The sequence below is a fragment of the Cebus imitator genome, unplaced genomic scaffold, assembly GCF_001604975.1.
Source record: "Cebus imitator isolate Cc_AM_T3 unplaced genomic scaffold, Cebus_imitator-1.0 Scaffold23, whole genome shotgun sequence".
NCBI classification, from domain to species: Eukaryota; Metazoa; Chordata; class Mammalia; order Primates; family Cebidae; genus Cebus; species Cebus imitator.
The window spans coordinates 270337-277112 of NW_016107338.1; the positions used below are offsets into that span (position 1 = coordinate 270337).

Below are 6776 nucleotides of genomic sequence, written 5' to 3' on the forward strand. Positions count from 1 at the left end.
TAGTAGAGACGGGGTTTCACCGTGTTGACCAGGATGGTCTCGATCTCTTGACCTCGTGATCCACCCGCCTCGGCCTCCCAAAGTGCTGGGATTACAGGCTTGAGCCACCGCGCCCAGCCTTTTCCTGTTTTTTATGTGTTTACAAAGCTGTCTGCATACAGTATGCATAATTTGAAATTCAGCTTTTCTACTTTATAATATTCATTTTACTTTCTATTCTTCACACTTCTATGGTTATACCACAGGTTAAATATAGTCAATTCTTACTCTAATATTGAAAATTTAGGTTGAGTTAAAATGTCCAATTATAAAGAATTCTGAAAATGAAGACTTTCCAGATTATACTTATTCTCCCCCATGATCCACCTGAGATAAATTCTCTTTTTCAAAGTGAAAAATTACACCATTTATGAAGTTTTTAAAAAAAGTACTGACGGCTAAATTGCTTACTGTCTGTGACTATTTACTATTCCTCCAAAAGCATATGTATAGTCATTAAGAAATGATTAATTGCTACTAGGGGTAAATGGAATCTCACTTTTAAAATAGGCCCTTATTATGGAGGTTTAACTTTTTTCCATATATTAGTTTTTCTTTCATGATTGGTAGAAACTGTCAAACTTCCCCTCGTGTCCAACTTCCCTCCCTCCTTACATCTATATACTATGTTATCCAATCTCCCACACAGCCATGTATGTACGTGTGAATAACTTTTTTCCTCCTGTAGGATGAGCATGAGAATGTGTGTAACTTCCAGGCATTCCGATAAAGGTATCCCATTAAAGCCCCCCACTTCCTAGGTACTGCAAATCGTGATAGCTGTAGCACTTACTCTAGACCCAGAAATGGAAGTCACACTTCCAGAGACAGAAGGATGCCAGAGCCACCACACATGCAGCTCAGTTACCTGCTCTAAACTACTTATCTGTAATTTAGGGTTTCTGTGATAAAATAGCTTATACCATAGCCTAAAGTAATAAGAAATGCAATTCCCAGGAAAGTCTTGGTGATACACTGGAATCAGAGCTAGTGGACTTGGGGGGCACGGAAGCCAGTAAGACACCAGCCAAAATGGCTAAGGGAGCACTTGCACCACTCCACACCCAAACCCAGGCAGCACAGCTTGCAGCTTCAGGAGAGATTCCTTCCTTTCAATTTGGGAAGATGGAAGATTAAACAGGCCTTTGTCTTGCAGCCTGGATACCAGCTCAGCCAAGATATGACAGAGATGCCAGGCAGGGTCCTGGGGCCTCTATTCCATGACTTAGCTTCTGGACACCATTTCTAGACACACCCTGGGCCAGAAAGGAACCCACTGCCTTGCAAGGAAGGACCCAGTCCCAGAGGGATTCATCATCCGCTGACTGAAGAGCACTTGGGTCCTGAATAGTCAGCAGTGGTAGGCAGGCAGTTCTCACCTGGGTGACTCAAGATGTGCTGGCTTCAGGTGTGACCCAGCACATTCCCAAATATGGTGGCTATGAGGAGAGAGAGGCTCCCTTTGCCTGAGAAAAGGAAATGGAAGATTAACTAGGACTTTGTTCTGCAGTTAGGTGCCAGCTCAGCCACAGAGGGGTAGAGTACCAAGTAGGCTCCAGGAGTTCCTAATTCCAGGTCTTGGCTTGTGAATGGCATTTCTAGACCTGCCTTGGGCCAGAGGGGGGCCTACTGCCCTGAAGGGAGAGTCCCAGGCCTAGCAACATTCATCCCAAACTGACAAAAGAGCCCTTGGGCCTTGAATGAATATCTGTGGTAGGCCAGCAGTACTCACCACAAACCTGGGGCAGTGGTGGCCATGGGGAGTGGCTTATCTGTTTATGGAAAAAAGAGGAAAGAATGGGAAGAACTTTGTCTTGTGGCATGGATGCCAGTTCAGCCACAGCAGAATAAAGCACTAAGGTTTCTGACTTCAGATCATGGTTCCCAGACAGCAATTCTGGACCTGCCTAGGGCCAGGGGAAATCGCCACCCTAAAAGGAAGCACACAAGACTGTCTGGTTTTGCCATCTTTTGATTGTAGAGCCCCAGGGTCTTAAGCAAACACAGGCAGTATCCAGGAAGCGGTTACTGTAGACGTCAGGTGAGATCCAGCGTGTGCTGGCCTCAAGTCTGACCTAGAATAATCCCACTGGTGGCGGCCACAGCCACAGGGGTGCTTGTGTCATCCCTCCCCCAGCTCCAAGCAGCTCAGCAAAGAGAGAGACTCCATTTCTTTGCGAGAAAATAAAGGAAGGGAACAAGAGTCTCTACCTAGTAATCCAGAGAATTCTTCTGGATCTTATCAAAGACTTCTGATATGGTTTGTCTCTGAGTCCCCACTCAAATCTCATCTCAAATTGTAATCACATGTCGAGGCAGAGACCTGGTAGGAGATGACTATATTATAGGGGTGGTTCTCCCACATTGTTCTCATGATAGCGAGGGAGTTCTCATGAGATCTTGATGGTTTAAAAGTGGCAGTTTCCCCTGTGCTCTCTCTCTCCTGCTGCCATATAAGACATGTCTTGTTTACCCTTCACTTTCTGCCATGACTGTAAATTTCCTGAGACCTTCCCAGCCATGTGGAACTGTGAGTCAATTAAACCTCTTTTATTTGTAAATTACCCAGTCTCAAGTAGTATCTTTAAAGCAATGTGAAAATGAACTAATACAAAGAACTGGTACCAGAAGTGGGCTACTACTATAAAGATAATCTGAAAAAGTGGAAACAACTTGGTAACTGGGTAACAGGCATAAGTTGGAACAGTTTGGAGGGCTTAGAGGAAGACAGGAAGATGTGGGAAGGTCTGGAACATCCTAAAGGCTTACAGAATGGGCTCTGACCAAAGTGCTGACAGTAATATGAACAATGAAGTCCAAGTTGAGGTGGTCTCAGATGGAGATGAGAAACTTGTTGGAAACTGGAGTAAAGGTCACTCTTGCTATGCATTAGTAAAGAGACTGGCAGCATTTTGCCCCTGCCCTAGAGATCTATGGAACACTGAACTTGAAAGAGATGATTCAGGGCATCTGGGGGAAGAAATTTCTAAACAGCAAAGCATTCAAAAGGTGACCTGGCTTATTGTGAAAGCATTCAGTCATGTATATTCACAAAGAAAGAGTCTGAAACTGGAACTTAGGTTTAAAAGGGAAGCAGAACATGAAGGTTTGGAAAATTTGCAGCCTGACTATGTGGTAGAAAAGAAAAACTCATTCAAGGAATTCAAGCTGGCTGCAGAAATTTGTGTAAGTAATGAGGAGCCAAATGTTAATAGCCAAGATAATGGGGAAAGCGTCTCCAGGGTAGTCCAGAGATCTTAACTGGAGTCCCTTCCATCACAGGCCAGGAGGACTAGAAGGGAAAAATGGTTTTGTGGGCCAGGCCCATGACCTGGCTCCTCTGTGCAGCCTTGGGACTTGGTGCCCTGTGTCCCAGCTGCTCCAGTTCCAACTGTAGCTAAAAGGGAACAAAGTACAGCTCAGGACATTGCTTCAGAGGGTGCAAGCACCAAGCATGGGCAGCTTCCACATGGTGTTGGGCCTACTGGTGCGCAGAGAACAAGAGTTGAGCTTTGGGAGCATCCACCTAGATTTTGGAGGATACATGAATGCCTGGACGTCAAGGCAGAAGTCTGCTGCAGGGGCAGAGCCCTCATGGAGAACCTCTACCAGGGTAATGGGGAGTGGTAATGTGGGGTTGGAACCCCCATTAACAGTCCCTACTTGGGCACTGCCTAGTGAAGTTGTGAGAAGAGGGCCACCATCCTAAAGACCCCAGAATGGTAGATCCACCAAAAGCTTGCACTGTGCACCTGGAAAAGGCACAGGCACTCAATGCCAGCTCATGACAGCAGCTGTGGGGACTGTATCCTGCAAAGCCACAGGAGTGGAGCTGCCCAAGACTGTGGGAGCCCATCCCTTGCATCAGTGTGCCCTGGATGTATAACATGGAGACAAAGGAAATTCTGGAGCTTTGAGATTTAAAGATTTAATGACTGCTCAGCCAGGTTTCCAACTGGCATGGGGCCTATAACCCCTTTGTTTTAGCCAACTTCTCTCATTTGGAATGGGAACATTTGCCCAGTGCTTGTACCCCCACTGTATCTTGGAAGTAACTAACTTGTTTTCTTATTTTACAGGTTCATTGGCAGAAGGGACCTACCTGCCCTGTCTCAGATAAGATTTTGAACTTGAACTTCTGGATTAACGCTAGAATGAGTTAGGACTCTGGGGGACTGTTGGGAAGGCACAATTGGTTTTCAAATGTGAAAAGGACATGAGATTTGGGAGGGAACATGGGAGGAATAATATGGTTTGGCTCTGTGTCCCCACCCAACTCTCATCTCGAATTGTAATCCCCACATGTTGAGGGAGGGAACTGGTGGAAGGTGACCAGAACATGGAGGGCAGTTTCTCTCATGCTGCTCTTGCAATACTGAGAGAATTCTCATGAGATCGTGATGGTTTTAACGTGGCAATTTTCCCTGAGCCCTCTCTCTCTCCTGCCACCATGTAAGATGTGCCTTGTTTTCCCTTCACCTTCTGCCATGACTTTACGTTTCCTCAGGCCTACCCAGCCATGCAGAACTGAGTCAATTAAACCCCCTTTCTTTATAAATTGCCCAGTCTCAGGTAGCATACTTATAGCAGTTTGAAAATGGACAAATACAACCTCCAAAGTGGTACCTCTCGAAGTGTGCAAGAGCCACAGTGTTACTAGGTTTGAGGTGTTCTCTAATGGAGATATAGCTACAGTGATCAAAAACTCAGACCACAACACCCAACTTCCGTTCAATTCCTGGAAAGCACTGCCAAGAAGGATGGGTATAAACAAAGTCAGAATGTGAAGACTACAATAAGCACCTAATTCTTCAATGCTCAGACACCAACAAACATCCACAAGCTTTAAGACCATCTATGAAAACATGACCTCACCAAATATGACACTAGAAACCAATCCTGGAGAAACAGAGATATGGAATCTTTCAGACAAAGAAATCAAAATATCTGTTTTGGCTGGGTGCAGTGGCTCACGCCTGTAATCCCAGCACTTTGGGAGGCCAAGGTGGGTGGATCACCTGAGGTCAGGTGTTCAAGGCCAGCCTAGCCAACATGGTGAAACCTCATCTCTACTAAAAATATAAAAATTAGCCGGGCATGGTGGCAGATGCCTGTAGTCCCAGCTACTCAAAAGGCTGAGGCAGGAGAATTGCGTGAACCCAGGGAGTGGAGGCTGCAGTGAGAGTGAGCTGAGATTGTGCCACTATACTCCAGCTTGGCGACACAGTGAGACTCTGTTAAAAAAATAAATAAATCTGTTTTGAGAAAACTCAAAGGAATTCAGGATAATAGAGAAACAACTCAGAATCCTGTAAGATAAATTTAACAAAAAGACTGAAAAAATTAAAAAGAATCAAGCAGAAATATTGGAATAGTAAAATACACCTAACACGCTGAAGAATGCATCAGACTCTTTTAACGGCAAAATTGATTAAACACAAGAAAACCATCAATGAGCTTGAAGACACACTATTTAAAAATACGGTCAGAGGAGACAAAAGAAAAAAGGGAATAATAAAGAATAAAGCATGCCTACAGGTTCTGGAAAATAGCCTCAAAAGGGCAAATCTAAAATAAAAAATAAAAAGCAGTAGGCTCCTCTCAAAAGCAGTGGACTCCTCCTTTCAAAAGACATATACAGTGGTTGAATGAATGCATAAAAAAACAAGACCCAACAATCTATTCCCTACAAGAAACACAATTAACCTAAAAGACCACAAATAGACTAAAAATAAAGGGATGGAAAAAGATATCCCACACAATTAGAAACCAAAAGAGAGGAAGAATAGCTATACTCATATCAGACAAAATAGACTTTAAGACAAAAATTATGGCCAGGCATGGTGGCTAATGCCTATAATCCAGCACTTTGGGTGGCCAAGGTGGGCAGATCATGAGGTCAGAAGTTTGAGACTAGCCTGGCCAACATGGTGAAACCCCATCTCTACTAAAAATATAAGAATTAGCCAGGCGTTTGGTGGCGAGTGCCTGTAATCTGGCTACTCAGGAGGCTGAGGTAGGAGAATCACTTGAACCTGGGAGGCGGAGGTTGCAGTGAGCCAAGACCATGCCACTGCACTCCAGCCTGGGCAACAGAGCAAGACCCTGTCTCAAAAAAAAAAAAAAATTATAAAATGATAAATTGATCAATTCAGCAAGAGGATATAACAATTGTAAACATATATGCACCCAACACTGGAGTACCCAGATATATAAAGCAAGTATTTTTAGAGCTAAAGAGAGGGAGAGAACCTAATACAATAATAGCTATAATCTTCAACACCCCGCTTTCAGCATTGGACAGATCATCTAGACAGAAAATCAACAAAGATACATCAAATGGACCTAACAGATATTTACAGAACATTTCATCCAATGGCAGAATTCACATTCTTCTCAGCACATGGATCATTCTCAAGGATAGGCCATATTTTAGGCCACAAAACAAGTCTTAAAATTCAAAAATCACTGCAATTATATCAAGTCATTTCTATGATCACAATGGAATAAAACAGAAATCAATAACAAGAGGAACTTTGGAAAACTATAAAATGAATGGAAATGAAACAATATGACCAGTGGGTTAATAAAGAAATCAAGAAATAAATTTATAAATTTATTGAAACAAATGATAATGGAAACAGAACATACCAAAACCTATGGGATACAGCAAAAGCAATACTAAGAAGAAAGCTTATAGGTATAAGCACCTACATAAAGAAAAAAAAAAAAAAAAA

At 43.3% G+C, this 6776-nt stretch overlaps 1 protein-coding gene across 3 annotated transcripts in view; it reads right to left on the reverse strand.

The window, feature by feature from the left end:
* The window catches only part of ALMS1 (ALMS1 centrosome and basal body associated protein), a 214449-nt gene that overhangs the window by 74893 nt on the left and 132780 nt on the right, over positions 1-6776 (reverse strand). The window lies entirely within an intron of this gene.